Source organism: Arctopsyche grandis, chromosome 9 (assembly GCF_051622035.1).
Source record: "Arctopsyche grandis isolate Sample6627 chromosome 9, ASM5162203v2, whole genome shotgun sequence".
Lineage (NCBI taxonomy): Eukaryota > Metazoa > Arthropoda > Insecta > Trichoptera > Hydropsychidae > Arctopsyche > Arctopsyche grandis.
The window spans coordinates 26,586,591-26,611,143 of NC_135363.1; the positions used below are offsets into that span (position 1 = coordinate 26,586,591).

The 24,553-nt window shown below is 31.3% G+C and overlaps 1 protein-coding gene across 1 annotated transcript in view; it reads left to right on the plus strand.

Moving 5' to 3' along the window:
• The first annotated feature begins 1,357 nt into the window (after positions 1 to 1,357).
• thw (chitin-binding domain protein thawb) overlaps positions 1,358 to 24,553 on the plus strand; it is a 64,371-nt gene continuing 41,175 nt past the window's right edge. Inside the window, exon 1 of the mRNA XM_077438814.1 lies at positions 1,358 to 1,695. The gene's annotated coding sequence lies outside the window, so the exon portion shown is untranslated. The remainder of the gene's footprint in view (positions 1,696 to 24,553) is intronic.

Genomic DNA, 24,553 nt, shown 5'->3' on the forward strand with positions numbered 1-24,553 from the left:
ATCAAATTAAAAGCAGTGAAAACAATTTGTGAATTAATTCAAACATAAATAGTGTTTTTTTAACTGAAAATTGGACTTCCGCCACATGCAAATATAATGACTAAAGAGCGGACCCAGAGTTCAGTTGTTGTAAATGCATTGTTAAAGGTTCGCCAAACCTTTTTTTTTTTGACTCTAGCTTTGTAAATAGAGCCAAACCGCCCCGATTCCTGGAAAAAGCACGTTCTCTATCCGCGCTCTAATAATGACTAATATGTACATACATACATTTAAAGTGGAATTACTCAGTGGCGTAACTACTAATGTAGCGGGGGAGGCAATGCTTACGGGCTCACGGAGATAGGGGGCCATAAATCGTCAAAATAACTGTTCAAATTAGGACACATTTTGCGGGAATGCAGGTAGTGAAAAACTATTTCGGTTTTCTTGAACTTAGGAAAATTATGAATATGCTGGAAACAGATATCGAAAAGTTTTCTCAGATTAATTCGAATCTCAATTTTCTCATGTACTTTTATTAATAAAGAAAGATCTTTCTGAAACAATGACCATAAGGCAATTTTCAGAATTACTTATTACCATGTATAGTTATTTGGAGAGTGATTTTTCAGATTATTTTTATTCATGTTATTTTTACTCTTCCGGTAACTGTTGCTAGCGAAGAAAGAACATTAAATAAATTAAAAATAATAAAAGATTACAAAAGAGATTCGATCGGTCCAACCAGACTCAATGAACTATTTTTGCTTACAATTGAGCACAAATAAGCAGCCAAAATGGACCTCAAACAACTAATTCATGATTTTGCAAACGGTAAGGCTCGAAAGAATAAATTTTAAAATAGGCGAGTTAAATTATGTACTTACATATTAACATTAATTATATTTATATTAATACTGCGTTGCGAAACCAAAAATTTGGTATTTCGATTTTAAAATTTGAGGCGGGGGTCTTTGATGATTTTTTGCTTACGGGTCCAAAATTCCTAGTTACGCCACTGGAATTACTATTAAGGTTTTGATAACATCATGGTATACAGATCACAATAAACAGAGAGCTTCCATATAAACTTCATAATTTATCATATAAAATGTTCACCCACCCTATAATCAACTGTTTTCAACATGACATTTACCTTTCAGGTGAGTTGTGCGAGTATGGAAAATCCTTCACGATAACCGGTAGCGATCCAATCGAACCCCCCGATCCGTCAAAAGCGCAACCGCAGCGGACACGTCGACGGCAGACCACGCTCGATATACAGCAGCAGCTTCGCACATACATAAGTCACGTCTCCCATCCTCTTACCAGTGTCCACGGTGTGTTCATCTTAACGTTCAGGGGGCGGCAGCGAGTCAGTTGTCGGTGGGCCGCCAGTGTAGCAGCGCGTGTGCCACTCGCCATCAAAACCCGACCGGTTTACCACTCACGTACATTTACATACATATATTCGCCAAAGCTCTCGGCGAGAGACATCGACGAGCGGAGCCCGCACGAACCCCTGCGAAGAAAAGTCATGACAGTTTTTCATTTAACGTGATCCCCGTGTTAAATACAGTGCACATACGTCCACACACCAAAGACTCTCTGTTGGCGATCGTCCGTTGTGGGCTTTGCTGAAAATTCCGTCCGATCGTCGACTTTTGGCAAATTTACGAGGGATCGTGTTCAAGGATCGGTCGATCGGCTGACGTGGTGAGTTTTATGTTTATTGCTGTATTATTATTATTATTATGATGTTTTCTTATTATATTGTGTAGGTATTGTATGCGATGTGAGTAGGTAACGTATGCAGCGAGTGTTGAACAATTGAAATTCGTCCTCGATTTTTCCGATTTTTCTCTCTCGAATAATTGACCTACGCATAAAATTATAAAATTGTTCAATTATAATATGATTTGACCCTCGAGCATACATGCATGCGATATGTAAAGGAAAATTTGCATTAATTTATGGTAGATAAATTATGATTCTATTCGTTCGTTTTTTGAAGATATTTATTAATTCTGAAGATTTATTGGAAATGAGTTATTCAATGAATTCTATTCATCGTTGTTCCAATTTTTTTTTGTACATAATTTTTCGTTCAATATGATCCTCGCAACGAATTGATTGATGTTTCGTACTGGAAATTTAATTGATTGCCTAATGCAATTATCGATGTTATTCGTTGGTGGATAGTTTTTTTATCGTTAAATTGATTATAGAAACTTAATTACTTGAATCATCTTTAATTTTAAGCATTAAGTAAATTTAAAATGTCTTATCGTTTGATATTTTTGATATGAAAAATAATCTGTAATATAGAAATGGCATTTATGCATTATTTAAATAATAGATTATAATTTGTATGGTGGATTGCATAATTAGCTCTGTATATTCATATATGTATGTATGTACATATGTACATGAATGAGCCCATCGAATAAGTAAATACATATCTACATATATTTTGTAAACAGAGCTTCGATGAATTGAGGTTGAAATTCACTCTTCAGAGATTTTCCTCGAGAGTGAAAATCGATTTCGCTCGCACACGCGACCCGTGAAAATTCAACATTCATTCTCGTTTAAGTGCTTCACATTCACGTCATATTTTTTTCACCGCTTGAGCACCCAGCATCCCACCATACATCAATCACGATTGCATGGCCGCACGCAGAATTCATCTGGTGAATCGAACAGCTTTTAAAGATAGCGTGCTGAAATACAGAAATGAAAATCAGGGCACATTCCAAAGTAATAAAAATCAACATACTAATACACACCACTGTCAAGACGGAGTGTGAATAATTGTTTTCGTATAACATATAACGACCTGTCGTCGCCTTTATTGAGCTCTTCTTTTCATCGACGGTAATGGTTATTTGAACTCTGACACGTTTCACCATTTATCATATTTTCACTGTTGCTCAAATGCTTCCGTTACGATTTTTTAAGCAACACCTAAAACAACAACGTAAATTTTCCCAGTTGCTTGAAACAATACTCGCTACAATGTTTTTGCGTATTAATACGAAATACATATAATAAGCAATATGTATGTATTCGGTAAACAAAATATGTATGTACTACGCATGAATATAATATGATTTAAAATCGATTTCTTAATTTTTTATATTAATAAAATTCGTTCAAAAACAAAAGGCAATCTTATTGAACGCGCTAAAATTTGCGACACTGTCAAATTTTTCCCAGATTGTTTTATTCAAATTTTAATATAATGTAATCGACATTTGCATTAAAACATTGAGTTTGAAATTCTTTGTTTGAACTCATCTTATGTAATCAAAGTCTAATAAATTATTTGAAAAATTAATTTTCTATTAGATATATAAAATATAAAATTTTATTTTTGTGATGTAAAATTATACAAAAATAATATTTTTAGTGTAGTATACATATGTGAATATTTGAAGATGTTTAATATAATTTAATTGTTCAATACATGTACATACATATGTATGTAGTTACTTAGGTGCTTGGATAAAATAAACATTTTTTTTAACCACTAGTACTACACATAGATGACTAGTGAGTCTTGTGATTCTACATCTATAAATATTCGTATTCGTACATCTATAAATATATAAAATCAGTTTTAATGTTTAATATTTAGACAGTTTTGCATATCAAATAAATGATTTCACATTGAAACTAATGCAAATAGAGCATTTGCCGCATACAATGAAATCGAGTCGTAAAAATAATTACATTATTCTTTTACTATAACATGCGAAAGTGGCAATATATCAAAAAGTAGTCTTATTAACGTCGTGTTATCTCAGCAACGACGCGTTATAACGACGGAATTACGTTATTACGAGCGAATTTTCTACGACACTAACGCGACCACAGCCTGTGAGAAAACTTCACAGTTATTGTTTGGAAGAATCGGTTTTACTTTCATCACTCGCCGTAATAATTGCGGAGATCCCTTGTTAAACACACACACACTCACATATATTGGAGGAAGTCGAAGAAGAATTTCACACACGTGTATATAATAAATAAGAGTTCCATAAGCACGAGAAACCCATCTAGAAGCTCACGATTTGACCGTGAAAACGTACATATTATGGTTGCAAATTCGAACCGAGAGAACTCGGACAATGTTCTGCGGCAAATTTAATAGCCTGGTCGCAAAAAAGTGCGAAATTATCTCCGAAGTCTTGGGAAAATTTGCATTTTCGAGGCAAAATGAAACCGTTCCTCCTCCTTCTTCTCCTTCTCCGGCCGATTCACTCGGCCTTGTCCAAAATAGCCGCGGTCTCTTAACAATTAATTTTCCCTCGGTGTTGAGAACCGAAATGTACTCGTTGTTGGCCAACTGTGTGTCAAAACGTTCAAATATCCAGCGGGGAGATAAGGTCAGTTTTGAAATGCACATGTCGATTGTTGCGCTGAAAGAGTCGGTTCTGCCCTATCTGGGGTGTTGAGATAATGTGGATGTGGCGAAACGGTATCGAGTCGAAGATTCGCAAATTATAAAAAGAAGTAGTACATATTGAAGTTTGTACGTCGAAATATTTTCAATGTTTTCGAAAATCTTTTTGGATGCTTTTCTTCCTGTTTTTCGTTCTCTTCACCAAGGAGATGATTTCTAAAAGTGTGACGATGAGTTTTGAAATTTTTGATAGATCGATTTGGATTTATTTTTTCCGATAAATATCCATGGAAAATACTGGAATCAGTGTTTAATACAATATCGTATATTTTGTAATAGATTTGACATTGTAAATACGAAATGTGGATAGATTTTTATGAACAACTATTTATCTATGTATGTATATGAAATTGGAATAAGTTCATTCATATTAAAAAAAGTGCGGATTCTATGAGTTTTACGCGCAGTAGAAATATTTAAACATAAATACATGTACATATATCCTCGCAATCGAAATTTGTTAATAATAATATTTTTTATATCATTTTAAAATTAATTATAAATAAATTAATTTTTATATAGAATTATACTTTTTATGTCAAAAAATTTTACTCTAAATTAATCATATTAAATTTTACAACAATTATTATTTATTTGAATATTTAAAGCAAACATAGTAAAGCGTTTTTTAGTATTTGAATAGTAATTTGAATACGGGATTTTTTTTACACTGAATTAGTCCAAAGAAGGCATTGTTTGAGTCCATTGAAAATTTGTTCCGTTCTGAATTGCGCTTATATAATAGCCTATAAAATAATTAGCTTATCTTTTGAATACGATAAAATTATACAGTAGTGATTTAAATAAGGATTATTATTTTTGTTTTTTTTTTTATTATTTTATTTTGTATTTGACATTCAATATAATTATGTTTGAACTAACATACAATAATCTATACACTATTAAGCGTACTGACCTAATATTTGATGAGTTATAAATTACAGTTGGTCATTATTAGCCTTGCATATTAACTGGTAAGTTTGGTCGGCTTCTATTAGACTCATCGAAGTGTTCATTTCATATAAAGTTATAAAATCATTTAAATGATTTCGGCTTTCAAAATCCATTAATTTCAATTATGCATCGAATAACTAAGCAACTGACAAAATAAAAAGGTTTTGATTATGGTAAAATTGATTAATCTGAATCGAAGTGTGTGCGTAGTGGATGTTTAAATGCCGATCGTATAATTTATTTTTTCATTGAGGGTTGCGGCTAATCCCAAATTGATTAAGATGACCACAATCGATTGCATTAATCGGCGATAAGATGGAGCGTTTATCTACGAATTAAACTATTACACATTCGATATAATCGGCAGTGGAACGTAGACCGTGTGAACCTCGTAAAAGTAAACGCGATAACGAGCATGTCAATATGCGGAGCGAATTCGGCGCTAGTGAAATTTCAAAATATATATATACATACATATGTATATAATATATTTTCGGCGACGGTGCCGTTGCATCACTTCCATCATCATCATCATCATCATCAACAACAGCATCGTCGGCCAGAAGAAAAGTGGTGCAAAGGCTCGCGATCGCGCAGGCAGGCGAAATATTTGCATGCAACTTGCGAAGAAAGTCCGCGTTGCATTGTCTGCTCACATGATCGAAATTTTTCATATTTTCCCCGTGATGTTTTTTTTTCGCAACACGCAGACGACTTGCAAATTGTTGTGCTTTTATATGAAGACACTCACACACACGGTGTGCTCTTCGATATGTGTAGGTGCGTGTTTGGAAATCGTTTGCAAAATTCAAATTGGCGGGCTGGTTGTGTGTGCAACGAAATCGCATCCGATCCGTCTTGATTTGTGAGCGTTTTAAGAATATGTATATGTATATATGTATATATATATATATATATATATATATATATATATATATATATACATATATACATATACATATATACATATACATATATACAATGTTTGGACGAATTATTGTTTTGTTTTTCTTACATTAGATGAAGTCTTCTGAATGATCTTTATTATATGACGTAAGATTTTCGTTAAGTTCAGTATTTATAATGATATTTCAGTTGTACGAAAAAATTGTAATGAGGTTTTATATGCAATCATATGATTTTGTAATGGCGCTTTTATATTATATGGATTGAGAATGATTAAATTTTTTGTTTAAACTGAAATTTGTTCATAGACTTTTTAAGAAATATGAACTTTTTATTTATTTGAAATTAAAAGTCAACTTCAATATCCAGGATCACATTGACAAGTTGATTTCGGATAAATTTAATTCATAATAATTAGTTTTTTAGCATTTATTTCAACTGAGTGTATCCCTAACCTTTAGCACAGATGATAGACCTGTTAATTGAAAGCCCCGTATTTGAATATTTAATGTGGGAAAAAGATATCTCATAATCTACATATATAATTATATGCATTTTATAACATGCAAGGCAAGAAGATTTTTATAGATGAAAAATTTGCTTCTTTTATCGTAGTATTTCTTAATCGATATAATCTCATTTACATATCAACTGCCAAAGTTAGATATATGTATATGTATACATAGGTAATTCATATGAAAATTTTGCATACAATTTATGCACAATCAATTTGCTTCGACTTATAGATTTATCACCATGTTATATATAAGTAAGATATAATAATAATTGAAATCACTTAAATAAATCACTTAAATAATAATTGAAATCCTATAATAATTGAAATCACTTAAAATACAATGTTGTTAAATCGTTCGCTAATTTAACTAAATAATAAACGCGATAGCATTGATTATATTCAATTTAAAATTAGTTTTGCTTATTAGATACGGGTATAATTTTATCTCGTTTCAATTTGCACGTATTGTCTAGTAGTTCCCAAACAAACCGATTCGTATATGTATATGTATGTATACATAGTATGTTAAAAAAAAAAAACATGAAAAATATCTTAAATTACGGTCCCGTCGAAATATATTAACAATTTGTAGGCCATCAGACGTATTGTTTGGTAATGAACACTATGCTGAAACGCGTATTAGAATCGCTCCAAATTTTCCATTACCAAACAAAAACACGGTCGTGTGAGATTTATCGGTCGTTTACGTGGAAAATTTAATGTTACAGTAGTTGAATCTGGACCGATTGTACGTACGGATATATTTAGTGTGTTCTGTAAATAAATTTTAGCAATGATGACAGTATGTAGTATGAAGTTAACAATGAACGAATCTTGTTTTTGTACTTGCATTCTCGTGTCGCGTTTCGTACATACTTGCAAATATCAAGGGCGACGAGGAAATATTGTATGTATGTACAGTATTAATTTATTGTTTTATATTATATTATATATTCGAGAGTGCAAAAACAGGTCCAGTTAGCATTTTGCATGAAGGAACGAGTTCGATATTGATAGTCGTAAAATCTATAATTAAATGGTGCACACGATGTATTGTAAAAATTAATACTTGTGCTTGGAAAGGTTGAGCTCCTTTTCATGTGTGACTTTTACATATTTTTCTTGGTCATATTGTGAACATTTTTCTTGGAGTAAAATGTCTATATAGGGGAGATGTCATAGTAATTGGCCGATATATATGTAATGATTGACCAATTGGATTATAAAGTTAAAAGTAGTCATAGAAGTATTTGTAATGTTATCTACTAGTAGTGGACAATAGCACCGTTTTGAGCATATATGGTTATTTTTAATGTTAAAATCCAGGTGGTCAACTATAATAGACCCAATTACTGTTGAGTATGTTTTATTTTTGCTATACTATATTGAAAAAATTTATGTAATAAATGTCAAATTTGATTTGAGCTTTCGATTTATGCTTGATTTCGTATGGTATGCATTTCGTAATGTAATGTTTATTTCCCGTCAAAAAAATGTATTCAATTATTTTACTAGACATACTTATTGTATTTAATAGTAATGAAATATTAAATAATTCGATCGAATGTACTTTTTATGTATTTAGTTAGAAACGCGTTGAAGTTGTGTCATATGTACTTGTTAATCAATTATTTTCTTTGTAATTAATTGTATTAAATACAGAACGGGCTATAAATCAAATCGAAAGCTCATTGACCTTTTAAAGGTACGTAAAAAATATAACAATATTTTTAAACGCTCAATCAACGTATTGCGCTTCAAATTGTGTATTTTAAAATCGCGTGTAAAATTTCATTACAAATTTGAAATACTTGCAAGCATGTTACTTTTCAATTCTTCAAAAACATACACTAAAGTGATACAATAGAGCGATTTATCACGATTTAAATTATTCAACGCGAAATTCGATGAAATTGTAACAAGAAGGGAAAAAAAAAATTGGACCGTTTCAAAAGGAAACTGCATTAGCATATTTATACAAAACATATAACAATATCGAGCGTGTACATATAAAGATGTGATGACACACCGCTCTCGGTTAGTCAATACCGAGTCAGTTTTTTGCGGTTAATTGCATTTCGATTCTTTCGCTGTGAATTAATTAGAACTTCTGTTTTGCAAAGCGATGTTTATATTGTATTGTATTATTTAAGCGTTTTCGCTGAAATGAGATTGCGTTTCGCGCAAAGGTTAATGGGGTTTTAGAGCTAATGAAATCGTCCGATCTGATATTTGGGTGTGTGTCTGTTAATTAAATGAAATCTTCGTTCGCCTATCGGATATTGTTCTTTAAGACGCACAATAGAACGTTTTAATCCGAGACGTTTCACCTTTTCGGTGTAAATACATATAATAGTTTAGTAATAATGATCGTGGAGATGATTGTGAGCTGATGTTAGCTCATGAGTACTTCAATGCAACTGTTGTCAGCCCAAAGACGAGATTTAATGCTAATTTTAATTTAAATCGCTTTGAAATTCTAATTCGGAAAGAAAAATTTATGTCAGCTAACAGTTTGTCCGAATATCATATGCAAAACTTTTATTTAAAATGTATTGATAAATTTTATAGGGAAAATTATAGTTCGTTCGACTTTTATTTCAATACTTTATGTTAATTAATTATATTTATATTATTAAGTATTTTTCTATCAAAATAAATCCTTATACAAGCCCTAATAAAATTTAAAGAAGAGTGAAAACAATTTAAAGATCTTTATAATATATCATTTGAATCACGATTTTTTGACCTTATAGTTTAATTTAAAAAGTTTCATACACATAAATTCTAAAAGATTCATGATTGATTTTAAGGTGTTAAAATCTGGTATCAGGTAATCTCTCGGTTTATAAGGTTAGAAGTGTATAGCATAAAAAAATTACTATGTTATATAAAATTTCATAATAAATATCCGATATTCAGTTGCACTAGTTAGAAAGTATTGATAATCTCAAACTCTCGATGCATTTTTTGGAACGTTTATATGGCATTTGGCGATGTTGCGCCACTGCCACTGCACTCAAATGCGACTCGTCCAGATTTTCTCAACAGGTCAGACACACTCTTAGGTTAATCATTTCATCTTAGAATTTTATAGGTAGCGTTTTGCAACCAAACTAGGTGATAAATCTCAAGAGCGGTATTAAATTGTGAGTTTTTTCAGTTAAAATTTTGAGCTGTGGATGCCTATTTGTACGTCTAACGATCATCAATTGCTCAAACGATGTATTAAGTTGCTTTATTATCTCATCGGTTCTATGTATGTATGTACATACATATAACCGTCGAGATTCTACAACTGAAAGGCACTTACTTTATTGACCAGGAAGACTTGCGATTCCACGTAGAAAAATACCGTTTTATATACTCATAACTATTGATATATTATTTATTGTTTATAGTGCATCTATCGTTTACGTAAATGGAAGTAAAGCGTTCGAAATTAGGACAATACAGTAGATCAATCGTGTCCGTCACGGAAAAGGTTATGAAAGTTCGTTGAAAGCATTTCACAAATCACGATGGTTTATTAATTAAAATTATTTATCTAATAATGTAGAAATAAAGCTGATGATTTTATATATAATATTTTGTTAAATAAAATTGTGTTATAAACTTTTATAGCTTGTATTTTATACTGTTTACATGTAGTACATATGTACATATATGAGCCGTTAATTTGAAAGTGCCATAAGTCCACTTTTCCTCAATTCGAGAAATGTTTTTATTTAAATAAATTTAAAAATACTGGTGGTCTGTAATACGTTTATTCTGTTCTTCCGAGATTCTGGACATATCGAATTATAAGAAGTCATAGCAATTTGTGAATTAAGTCAAACAGAAATAGTGTTTTTGCAAATGAAATTTCACGTATTGTGTAGGTGTGGATATGCTGTAAAATTTATTGTATAGTCAGTTTAATGTTGTATTAATTTATTATAAATATTTTCAATTTCAATTCCGGCCTACTAATGGCAGTTTTCAATCGATCATTTTTGATAACATTCAATTATTTCGAACGAATCAAAATGTCAAATCTCTTATTTACAATTAAATAGAATGGTAAAAATGTAATCGATCAATCGCACATGCATCTTCGTTTAAATTTGAACCGAGCACAATATATCACCTTTGACCCGTTAGCTCATTTCATACAGATGCATGATTATAAACAATGTACAACGTAATAAATCAATTATTGCCGCTCGAATTCAACGAATCGTCTGCGAATTTACATTCGAAAAACATAATAAATGACACTCACTCAGATGACGGCTGTTACATTATAATGATGCTACCACTGAAAGTGAATTTTTTTTGGTATCCGGTTTTGAGTCAATGTGAGGTTAATCGTTTTTATTTTTTGTTCATTTCGTTTGAATAATTAACAGATTAATAACAACTATCATTAATTTGCAACTCGTTTTCAAACGTGCGCTTTACCATATTTGTATACATACGTTTGATTAAAAGTGAAGGTTTACAATATGAAAGTAAATTTGTTGATACGCTTGTTTTTTGCATCATTATGGGCTGTCAAACGTTTTTGCGTTGATTTTGTACGTGCGAAAGCATGCTTCGTTGAATAATAATAATTCAATTTGAAGACTCGCAAAAGTGCGCCCTTTGAAATAAGAAAATTATAATGATATTGATGAGTTCGTTACGAGGAAACGTAAAAATGACCCGACACGCAACCTTTCGACCACGATCTCAATTAACGGATACCTGACGAAATGTTCGGAGATCTATGAGAAATGTTGATCCGATCGGAAGCAGTGAAAGTCGTATGGATCGTATTTTTTTTATATACATAGATGAAAATATGAAAAAGTGCGATCTATTTTTTTCATTTGCACGATTGACATTTAAAAGTGTATACATTTGTTTGGTTAGATTTTTTTGACGTGACAGCATTGACAGGATCCTCTATGTTTCTATGCAAATTTATTGAAATGCAATCTTTTTTTGGTGGCTGGTTGTGAAATTTAGGATTTAGGTTGTGATATTTGTTTGTTACATTCTATGTAGCTCTAACGTGTATCTATTGTTTAGTGACGTTTGTATTTGTTAAAATAATCAATGTTCAAGTGAGAGTTTTGTGTGTAAAATTCTGTCGAGATGGTTAAGGTTAGATTAGTGTAGGTTAATTGAGCTTACTAATCGATTCGTTCATGTGAGTTATCTTTGTGAAAGTGTGCAGCTAGAATGAGTTAAGGTTAGGTTAGGTTGGGTTGTGTGACGACTATAATCGTTTGATTTGGTTGGAAAATTTGCCTTTACATATCACTAGAAATATTTGTATTTAATATGTACATATGTACAATTGGGTTCGGTGATTATTGCTCACAAAGTGCACGCCCAAAAGACACGAACATCTCTAACGGAATATCTGGCAGCCGAAAAGTCTATCATACTAACGATAAATCTATTGCCAAATACTTCGTATTCGTGAATTTCATGGCAAAAATCGTCTTTTGGGCGATCGCAATGTGAGTAATAATCCAATTACCGTACAACTGAATAGTCCAAGTCTTGATTTATATAAGTAGAAATATGTTGATTCATATGGCTGCTGGGAAGATTTGTTTGAAATTGAGGCAAATCATTCATTTATTATTAGATTAGAATTTTCTAACTGCATTGATCTCTTGGCAGTTTTATACCCTATTATTTTAGTACCATTCTAGCTATTCAAACATTTACAATGTTATTTTCAGTATAATACAGAGCTCTCGACAGTTACATATCCTTCAGAACTAATAATATCCTATCGAAACATTGAGCTACGATATTTCATAACTTTTTCTTCTGTTTTCTTAGGTCTATTGGAGACGAAGTCTTCTCGAAACATTATTTATGTATAAAATAAAATATTCAGAATTTTCATTCATATTATATGTATATGAATGAAAGCCCGTTTCTCGTGCTTTCCTGCCCAAATGAGGCCCGTTTCCTGGGTATATCGCGCCCCTAGGCAGATTAGTTTTCAGCTCCTCCCCCCCATTAATTAAAAAAATATATATATTTTATAAAATGTAGAAGTTGAAGAAAAATACATTGCAAATTTTTTATTCAAAATAAACACGTTTTATGTCCAACATATATTATAATACTAATAAAAATGAATAAAATAAAATAAGCAAAAGGAACATGTTATTGTGGGATATATTTTGAAAAATACATACATAAAATTAAACTAGAAACTATCTTTCATTCCATTTTATTTTAAATTTTAAACTATTGCAATGTAATATATGTAATATTTACATAATAATAAAATATTTGAAATAAATTTGTAATCAATTTTGTAATCAGTTGAAATGGAAGAATTGAATACAAATTTTCAATATTCGATACATCCGATATTTCGTTTGACGTCACGTTTTAGCAGTATTTTATTAAAATACAACTCCAAGTAATCGTTTGCATCGACGAAAGTTTATTTTTCAACAAGTTTTATTCCCGAGTGGTTGATATTTGACAGTCGACTTCCTGCGTTCCTCGTAAAAAATAATATATTATAGTCAGTATTGTTACTTAGAAAAATTAAGTTCTTTTTTTTTCAATTTTATAATAATAAAAAAATAATAAATGAGGTCCTCGCGGGGCCCCTTGGTTTGGCGCCCCTAGACACGTGCCAAGTCTGCTTCACCTTTGAGTTGGTTAAGTATTACGCTGATTAATATATGTAGTATTTAGGTACATATATGTACATACTTGAATGTATACATTTGAATTCTTGACATTCTTTTCAAGGCTAATTAATCTGAGATTTACAGATGAGATATGTATATAGGTACATACACATATAAATGTCAAATGATCCACCGAGATAGTCTCGATTCGTCCTTCTGCAAGTACCCGTGTAATTACTTATAATGTATATGAAACGTACATACATATTATATATGTATACGTAGAGAAAATGTACATGTTGAATGTAACAACTACATCATACTAATAGTACAACGAAAGACGTTCACGTAAACGACGCGCCGCTCTCATTATCGGCCTCGAGTTTGCGCAATCGGCGATTCTTCGTGAGTCTTCCGAGGATTGCCACCACCACTTTGGCTGCTGCTGCTGCTGCTCATCTCCTCCGGTTTCGCCATGTCGTGAGAGAAGATGAAATTGATAACGGTCGACGCAATCAGCCACCACAATTAGACAGTGAAATGAGTCCGGGAGATTGTCGAGCGGTGCACAGATGCACAGGCCCACTCTCACCGGCCATCTTCGTCCATCGGTCACGGACCGGACGAACAATCGCAGCATCCATCACGACGGTCCGTATGCAGGTTGTTGTCGCAAGAGTTGTGCCGCGGATTGCAATTATTAATTTGGCTTTCGGTCGACACTCTTCGTAACGGCACCTTTCGCCCCGCGTCCGTATTATGTTCCGAAATTTGCCTTTGACGAAGGTGATGCAAGACGTCTGTTGCGGTGATTAGGCAAATTTTGGCCAAAGATCCCTTTAAGTGTGATGATGTTACAATTGGAAAGGATTTCGTACGGGTTTTTTTTGATTGAGGTGTGCGTGTTTTACCTTAGCTTCAAAAAAAGTGAGAAAGCACTCAAAAGTGTGGCACGGGACACCCTCTTATTAGACTCCGACTGTATTAGATGTATCTTCATATCATTGTTAATTCGTGCGATCTTAAGTTTCTCCTGCATTTCTTCAAATATTATCACTGTAAAATATACAGATATGGTCACTTTGTAGGTTAAGAAATTTATTAAGTATAAAGAGTAAAATATTAATATATGATTGTATTGTACGGCCTCATACTGTATGTTGCGCTACAGTGCCCAATCTATTTAGTGGATTGTGTATTGATAAAATGCAGAAAGTGCAGCATAGAGCAATGCGTGCGATTTTGATTATGAGGAAACGTAAGAATGTTAGATGAATTGAAATGGTTGGATATTAGAAATAGTCTTAAATTAAGCTCTTTAAAATTTGTATATAAGCTAGATAAGAATCTGTTACCCAAATATTTTAATAATTACATGCATAGTTAGGAATAGAGATATACTTAATGATAAAACTAGAAATAGGAATAAACTAATTATAAGTAGAGTTAAGAAAGCAAAAACTGCAGGAGGTGTTTTCCATAGAGGTGTTCAAATATATAGGTATAGTAAATATATTATTTTAGGGTTACTCTTTATAGTTTTGTTAATTTTGTTAAGTAGGTATGTTGTGTTATAGTTATTAGTTTAAGTTTGATTTTGTTAATTGTTAAATAATCATTAGCAATTTTCTATTTAATAATAAATAAATAAAATCTATGTATGTCAAAACTAGAATAAAATATCGCGAAAATACTCCAGGGGGTGAGTTTTGTCAAGGATCGCAACGGTATAGAGTAGGCGTGCTATCGCACGGTATAGCGTGAAAGATTATCTAAAAAAACACGTTCGTGTCTATTTTTTTTTCATTTTTGTAATGAAAAGAAATTCAAATTAAAATGGAAATAGATACATTTAGAATTGATGAATTTATTTTAATGGTTATAATTGATTGTACAATACAGTCTAGTAGAATACAATTAAACTCGTTGAATTGCTTGGATTTTCTGGATTGCCAATTTTTTTAATGAAAAGTTGAAAATTGTTGATTTGCATAGAAGACAAACATATGTACATTCAAATTATGACTTTTAAATAACAGAAAGAAAACTATAAAATTGGAGTATTTTAATTGAAAAAATTAGTATTCTAAAAAAATATGATCGATAGTAAAATTCATTACAAGTAATAATTTATGTTAATAGGTATAATCAAAACTATCTGAATAAGCAATGCTTTTATTGTATATCGTGTAAAATGATTAAATTAAATTAATTTAAATTAAACATCACAATAATTGAATTTTTATATGTTATTAACTTTTTGAATCTATGTACACACCATACATACATATCCACATTTTCTCAGTGAAGTTGAAATTTTGTATTTTGAAATCGTTGAATTTTACAATCGTTTTTAATGGTTCAATTTGGCTTGCAATAATTCTAAAACGTAATGCTATCTATAATTTATATGACATTTAAATGTCACTAATGAACCATTCAATGAAACGTCTAATCCAATTGATGCGCAAATTTGATTTGTTTCCATTGAAATGCCGAATGACTGTCATCTAAATGGAACATATATACATATGTACATGGAATATATGTACACATGTACATATGTACATTACAGTCGAAGTGTATTTTCAGTTGTAATATAATATAATATATTCCAACTGGCGTATCAGCTCATTCATATTCGAATACAATTCAACTAGTAAATTATATCTCTACAAGACCAAAAACACTTTCAACAGTGTTCTCCAGTTGTAATATAACAGTTGAGATTTGACAGCTCTGATGTTTTTACGCATGCTTCAGAATTCAATAATGTCTTAATGTCTTGGTATTACGAATAAAGGTAATGAGTACCATTTACGATAACCAAGAGTGCGTTCAAAATAAAAATGTGACTTTCCAACTCAATTTACTACTTTACCAACTCAAGTGACGTTTTTACGAAAACCTAGCCTCTCCATTTAACTTGGCACGAATTTAAAGTTGAACTGTATTTTCAGTAGTAGTATATTTTTATCAGTTTAAATTTAATTTATCATACGAATCAACTTACGTGGGTTAGACGGAATATATTCCAACTAGCCAAAATATGTATATTACAACTTAAAATACAATTCAACTATAACGGTAGTCGGTTACGAGGTTAGATGGAATATATTCCATATCTACTACTCAAAATATATTACAATTGGAAGATACACTGCAACTGTAACATATAGGTATGTACATATGTACATATATACACTTAAAACCATCTCCAGATATAATTATCAATTAAATGAAAACTTTTTAAAATAATTCCTCTATATCAATCATTGTACTAAAATAAATAAAACCGTTTTGTAAATATTGCGCCATTCAATAATTATTGTTTTAGAATGTGGTATTTATTCTCGGTGTACAATTATTCCAATTTGAACCATCATTTGAATGTTGAGAAATAAACAGAACAAAACATCGCACTCTCGAACTCGCTTTAACTCTAACATTCTTTTACCAATACGTGCATACTTTTTGCACAAAGAGCTTTTCATTTAATTTTTTTGCAAACAACCATTATAACTAGCATCCACTATTTAATTAATTCCTCATTTTTTCGATCCAATCGAAACATTAAAACCGGTGCTACATACATACATAGATGCATACAAGACGGCCTTCGTTGTCGAAGTAAAATGCACCATCCCACTTTGCAGCCTTGGGCAACGAACCGAGACGAGCTTTTATTTAACCCGTAATTCGCAATTAAGTCGTGGAAAACCCTAAAGTTTCCCAATGACATAAAAAAGTAACATTTTGATATTTCGTCTGCGAAATAAGTTTCGTCTTGGGCAATTGGCGCCAGTCACGCAAAGTGTCGCACAGTTTAAATGTTAACAAATATCGGCGAAAAATGTGCCCCGCTATTATTACACGTTGCGCAATTCGCTAATGGTCGTATTAGGGTTAATTCAATATATATTATATTATTATTATTTTATATATGTATAGATAGGTATGCGGTTGCGTTAACAATGGGTATGAGATTAAGAGTTAAACATTGGTGTTGTTTGCGCGTATGCGGCAATGCAACTTCACACGGTTTATTCATCTCATATTGTTTATGTATGTATGTGTATATTAAAGTGCGAGATATAATAATCACATTATTGAGTATTAAAATATAATGTTGGGAAACTGCTTGAGGTGATGCTATCTATTATATAATTTGCACGTTAATGGTTCGTTTAAAATTGACGAAGTGAGGGGGGGGGGGGAGAAACGAATATGAGTAATGCAATTAGTGGTAAATAATTGTGCGGATGGATATCCGTTAATGAATTTTCAATTGAATGGTGTCTGATTTATTCGGAAAAGCGAAGTTCGTGCCGGATGTATCCGATTATGATATATAGCATTAGATTTTCATTCGTGTAAGTGGTGTCGAGTAAAAGAAAATTCGCTTCCGCGAACGTCGTATTCGTTTTCGAAATGGAAGAATGCGGTTTCCGTTTTGGATATCTCTCTTTTTTACGCTTTGGTAAAAAGATGAATTGATTTAAGCACGCAATTATTGCACTCATACATGCAAATTATGACTGTGTAAAATTTAAATTGATTTGATATTTATTGTAAATTGAATTAATAGTTGGTAAATTATAATAGGAGCAATAAAGTTCAAGATCGAGAGTGAAGTATTATAATTACATATTTCGAGTGTATTATAATTGTTCCACATGTAAATGAAATATGTTTTCTACGGTATAAAGATGAATGTTTATTTGCATATCTACAGTTTTTAATTTAAATTTTCAAGCTTTCGGCCAAAATTTATAAGACATACATATATTTGACCTAAAATAGAATTTGTAACCCTCATTTTAAAAAGGACGTTTTATTTTTAACCAGCATTATAGATCAGAGGCTAGTATGTAATGCTTTTCGATTCTATCCCTGGTTTTGATGCTGGCCAGACCTTGAATATGTGATTCCAAGGTCGGTCGTTTCCTTTCAAAGTTTGCCAATTCAACTGATTTCATTGGAAACGGTTCCAAAAATTTGGCAATCCTGTCCTATTTGAGTATAGAGCATCTCTTAAATTATCTATATTTAAAAATGCTGCGAAATTTTGTACCTCTACGATGAATTTTTGATGATCGATGTTTGTAATTGGCCTTGAATAATACTTATGTTCAATTTTGAGCATGATTTCCTGTTTATAAAAATAGGTATAAGAACCTGTATAAATAAATAAATAAATATTTAAAAAAAGGTCCAACGAAGAATGACAAAAATGCCTTCTGAACTTAAATTACTTTCATACGATATGAGATTGAAAATAATTTATCTTTCCACTTTGGAGACGAGAAGAATGAGAGGTGATCTAATTGAAGTCTATAAAATTATAAATAACCATTACTATGATCAACCTTCTTACAAAAACACTCACCTGAGAGGCCATATTCTTAGACTTCACAAATATATTTACTTAAAAATAATAAGAGTCCTTTCTTTCAAATAGAGTTTTCAATGTTTGGAATAGTCTATCTGTGGAATTGGTAACTTCATGTAACTTTAACATTTTCAAAATAAACTTGATGATTTCTTCCTTTTTAAGAAGTTTTTTGATCATGCGAAAATCATAAATCGAGATTTTGACTGATTCTAACTCAGAATCGATCACTGATCACGTTAAGAAAAAATGCGTGTATGTGTTAGTATGTGTCTTTGTATTTTCATAAATACATAAAAAAAATCATCAAGTACGTTTATGAGAAAAAAATGCGTTAAAATTTGGACAGAAAACTGTTTGACATATATTTAATATATTCATTCAGAATTGTTTATGAACAGAGAAGGATGTATGTAGAAATAATGTATAGTAGAAAAACATAATAGCTTATACTTTTATAGAAATATGTAAAAATGAATGAAGTAATGAAACTCAATTAAATAAAACTGTTAAGTACATACCTATATATAACATGTTTCTAATAACATATTTGATCTCATATACACGTTAAAAGCCTATAATATGAGCATTTATGAATTTCAGGTGATTAAGAATCAATTTTCCGAACAAAAGAATCTGTTGTATTACAATTCAAAGTTTAACGAGCTCATTAATTTAAGGATAATCATCAGCGTTCGTTATTTAATCGATGGAAAGCGATTCCCCCTTGACTACAACCAAGGATTTATTTCCTCATTTCTTCCGGCGAAGATTTATCGATTCGATTGCGACACTGCTATGTTCATACATACATATACATATATAAGAATTAGACGAAGAATAAAAAAAAACAATGGTCATTTTCACCTGCTTCCATTTTCGCAACATCCTCGGCCGTGAAAACCGAACGCGTCTATCTCGTTTGTATGGAAACTAATGCAAATGCAACCGACAACTGTCGATTCATTTAAAAGTCTCAAATTGAAGTCTTCTTTTATTTTATTCTTTTTTTTTTGTTTACTTTTTGTTCAATGAACATTCGGACGTTGCGTTGAAAGCTATGCATATTCATACGTTGCGATTAATTGCCGCTATAGTAATCCGTTACAATAGAGAACGCGAGGTATCCTCGTTATTTAACCAGTTTATTTATTAGACACACAAGAATAAATTAATACTTAAGTGCTTGTGAATTAATACTATCCTTGGTCATTCGTTTATTCATTCATTCTTTTTTTTTGTTCGTGTGTCGGATTTTTTCATTCGAAAATCTTGACGCTGGTGGGTTGCTTTTGTGGGCTTTGATTTTTTCGGATGTCGGAACGGTAGTGGCAAATTTGAAAATTGTTCCGTGAAAAGCGCGGATCGTCAATCTTTTGCATTATGCAAATTGGATTGAGGTAATTTTATCGGTTTTGTTTCATCGACGGTACTTTCTATGTCAGTTGCTTCATAAAGCGGTGATTAAATCGAACGATTTTCACTTTCGTTCAAAGATTTGATCTTGTTGTGAATGTGATAAATATACAAAGATATTTGTTGTAAATATACATATATAAATAAATAGTTTTGATCCTTCTTGAAAAAATACGGTTAAAATTATTTTTAACTGTATTATACATATGTATATAAAAAATCAGCACTTCTCAATAACATCTTGATTTAAAAAAAAAATCACAAATTTCATAGTTGAGATCTTTATACATACATATGTATATTTATGGAATAATATTTGTAAAAATTTTATTTTTTATTATAAAATGCTACAGGTATTTAAATATATTTTTTTTGTATTTATATTTGAAGATATTTAGACAGATTTTAGTTTGATCTTCTCATATACATAGTATTAAACTTTATTTATATATTAAATGCGTCTATTTTTTGTATAAAAGGTTACACTTAAATAGTATTTAAAATAATTAAAAATAAAATAAATTAACAAACACCTTCACCATATGAGCCAATATATTTGAAAGAGGCGTAAATCCGCTTTTCTTCATTTCAAGAAATATCTCGTAAAACTTATATATAATGGTTTGCGTTTTGTAAATATCCAAAAATATTGGTGACGTGTAAAAAGTGTATTCTGCTTTTTCGAGATTCAGAACATATCGAATTAAAAAAGTAATCATTATTTATAAATGAAATCAAACCGAAATAGTGTTTTTAAAACTGAAATTGGATTTCCGCCACTTATATAAAATAAATAATCAAAAACAAATATAATAATAGAACATGCTACATATGATCCCAAATTAAAAAATCCCTCAACCAGATCAGTACCTATATTTTTTAGATTAAACAAATCCAAATTCATATGTATATTTAATTTCAGATTTTTTATGTAGCATTTAGCCGAGTTAAACATATTTGCTTGCGTATGAAAGCTCTTCATTTATGGGCGAATTAAAATGACAGAAAAATGTTATACACATATTTGAACAAGAATAATAGTGCTATTAAAAAACAATAATTCGTATGTATACCTACCTACATATGCATTAGATTAATTTTAGAATTTTATTTGCGATTTGAACACAGTATTCGAGAATTTCGCACACATTAAATCTAGTATCTAATTTGCTAGAACGATAATAAATGGCCAAAATTCAAAATTGTAGCCTTATGCAACGGCAACGAGACCGACTCAAATTTATCGCTTTATCGCAAATCGTGTGGTATTTGTAAACTCTGACAAATTATACCTTTCTTCGTCTTCAGACCACGCGTGCCAGACTAAAGGTTACGAATTTGCGAGCGCCAAAAACAGTAATGGACCCGTTTACATTACACAAACTACATTTGTATATGTATATATGTGTACAAATAGGCGGATAAGAAAGTAACACACCGAGAAATCGCTATTTTACATACCGATGCGTAAGTGCATGTATAATAAATAATTTTTTTCTCATACGTTCGGATTATGAGTATATTTTTAGCGGATTTGCCGTATAGATATACATGCATACATATTTGCCCATTCACACAGTTCAGGCAGAGAGTCCTACATTGCGCGCGTTCGCCTCACGAACAATGGCTTTTAGAGACTCTCGCGTAACCTTTTCCACGATTTTTTTTCGGTTACGCAATTCGCACTATTGCATCGTAATTATCGCATAAAAATGAAAGCATTCCGACGATTTGGGGGGGGGGGGTGAGGAGAGTTGTAGGACGTTTCGTTTTAAAAGGGACCGCTCCACTTTTCACTTTCACTTGCGACTCATCGTCGTGTCGCACTTTGATGATTGATTTTGTTTTACGTAATCAATTTGTGACCTTGGTTCTTATGAAGGAACGTGTCTTTTTTCATTATTGAAATGTTAAAAGTCGATTAACCTCTGTTTAATGGGCTAATTATAGCTTGTAAACTAGGCACTCAATTGGGTGTAGTATGTGCGATATTCATTGTAATACAAGTGGTTCGGTTTCATTGTTTATTTTTAATATTTAATAATTTCATTGTTTATTTGCGGATTGAATTATTCAATTAAAAAAAGACATTAAGGAAATTAATCCGTTTTATTACTGAATATTGGAAACATTTATAAAGAAATTCATCATAATTTTTAATGCCTGTATATTGTACGTAGGTACATATGTACATTATCTATTGGTTCGTTATAAGTAACAAGTCCAGCGCCGTGTTATAGTGAGACATGATGAGATTTTGAGATTCAACTGTCATTACGATCGGTCTAATTGAATTTATTGTATAATACACATGGGTATGAATCTTAATCCACGCGTAGCTGGGTATATTTGTGAATTACATATGTAATACATTATATGTATATTCAACGAATGCAACCCTACTTTTAATTATATTTAATTTATGTTAACCATACATGTACTATGTGTACCAGTATACATATGTATGTATGTACTATATATAAACTTTTTATATTATAAATTTGAAATTAAGTTCAATAGTGGTGATAATTAGATGATAGGTGGCCAACAATTCAACAGTTACATCTGATACATTTTCAAACTCTGATCGGAAACGATTGACTTGGAGTTACAAATAGCCCAGTCTGATCAGCAGCAGCGCAGAAATACTCCAAATCATACAGTGTATGACTCTTTTTAATCGAGGTCAAATCAGGACTCGAACCCGAGACCTCTCAGTCGTTAGGATTATATGCTAACCACTGATCTATGCTGCTGGATAGTTATTATTAATTATTTATATGTACTTATTAGTCCGATAAATAAATCTATCGACTTTATTCGTGAATTTTTCTTCCGAACTGGAAGAATTTTCTTTTTCATATTATTTTGAAGTCTTAGAATTTGTTTCATTTCTAAATATTTTTAATAATTCTTAGTAATTTGAGTTTGTTTTTGATCTTCTCGAGAAATCGAGTAGTGTTATTCTTAAATATCTTATATTATTTCTATATCAAAAAGAACATTATAATATTGTCCTTTCATAACTCCTGTGGAAAGACATAAGGTCCGATGACTATAATTCCCTTGCTATTTCGTTTTTATGCTTAAATATAAACCTGTTGGTAAAATATTTATGGTTCTTCATAATAATTAAAAAATATATTGAAATTGTATGCTAATACATTTAAACTTAATAATGTTACGCAACGTCATTCTGAACGTACTGGAACTGTACATATGTATGTTCGTAGATATATACATATGTATACATACATATATACGCTTATAATAAATTTAATATTTAGTATTATAAGCGTACGTGTACACTTAAACGCTTCCACTCGAATCATTGCGCACTCGCACAATTATCATGATATTCGAGGAATTTTATTTCAATTAAAAATATTGCACAACCAAAATGTTTGCGACACCTGAGCGATGAGATCTTCTTATATATATATATATATATATATATATATATATATATATATATATATATATATATATATATATATATTTTATAATATACTTCCACATGTATGTATATAATATACTCTCGGACGCACATCTCACTTTCTAAAACTCCGTTGTGAACTTTGCTCTCGTTACACGACCTGGGCAAACACCGTAAATGCATCATCGGCAGTGTAACGACCCGTCAAAAATGACGGGTGCTGAACTAATTGCTTATATTAAATCAGCTGATCACTATCGAGGCACCCATTTAACATTTGATATTGCGACACGTTTGGGATTACGTTATATTTATTAATCAACGACATCAGTGGTCGCTTCCAAAGACGGAAACGTACCCGCCCACGAGTCATGACTAATTCTCGGGTATTTTTTTTTATTTATTTTTATATTATACATATTTATTTGGATTTGTATCGTGTGCATTTAAATGTGTTTTGTGTGTCAAGTTGCGTTCTCTGTGACCGATATTTAACGTCGTGACGCGATGCTAATGATAACCGCGAATAAATCACTTTCGTTTTCTCGGAGCGAAGATCCAACTGGGCGGGGTGTGCTGCAGAAGCTGACGATGATGATGATGATGGTTAGTGTTTATCACGAATTTCTAGTGTCGAATGATTTCAACGTGAGTTTCGTTTTTATATGAATAATTCATTATTAACCAAGTCTAATTATGCAGAAATAATACATACATACATATATGCGGCTGATTAAGTTTAATATATATCTTGTTTATACTTTGGATTTATTTTTGTTTAATTTAAAAAATTACAAAAAAATGCTCGTCATAAATATGTGTTATTAATTAGAAAATAATTTAATGT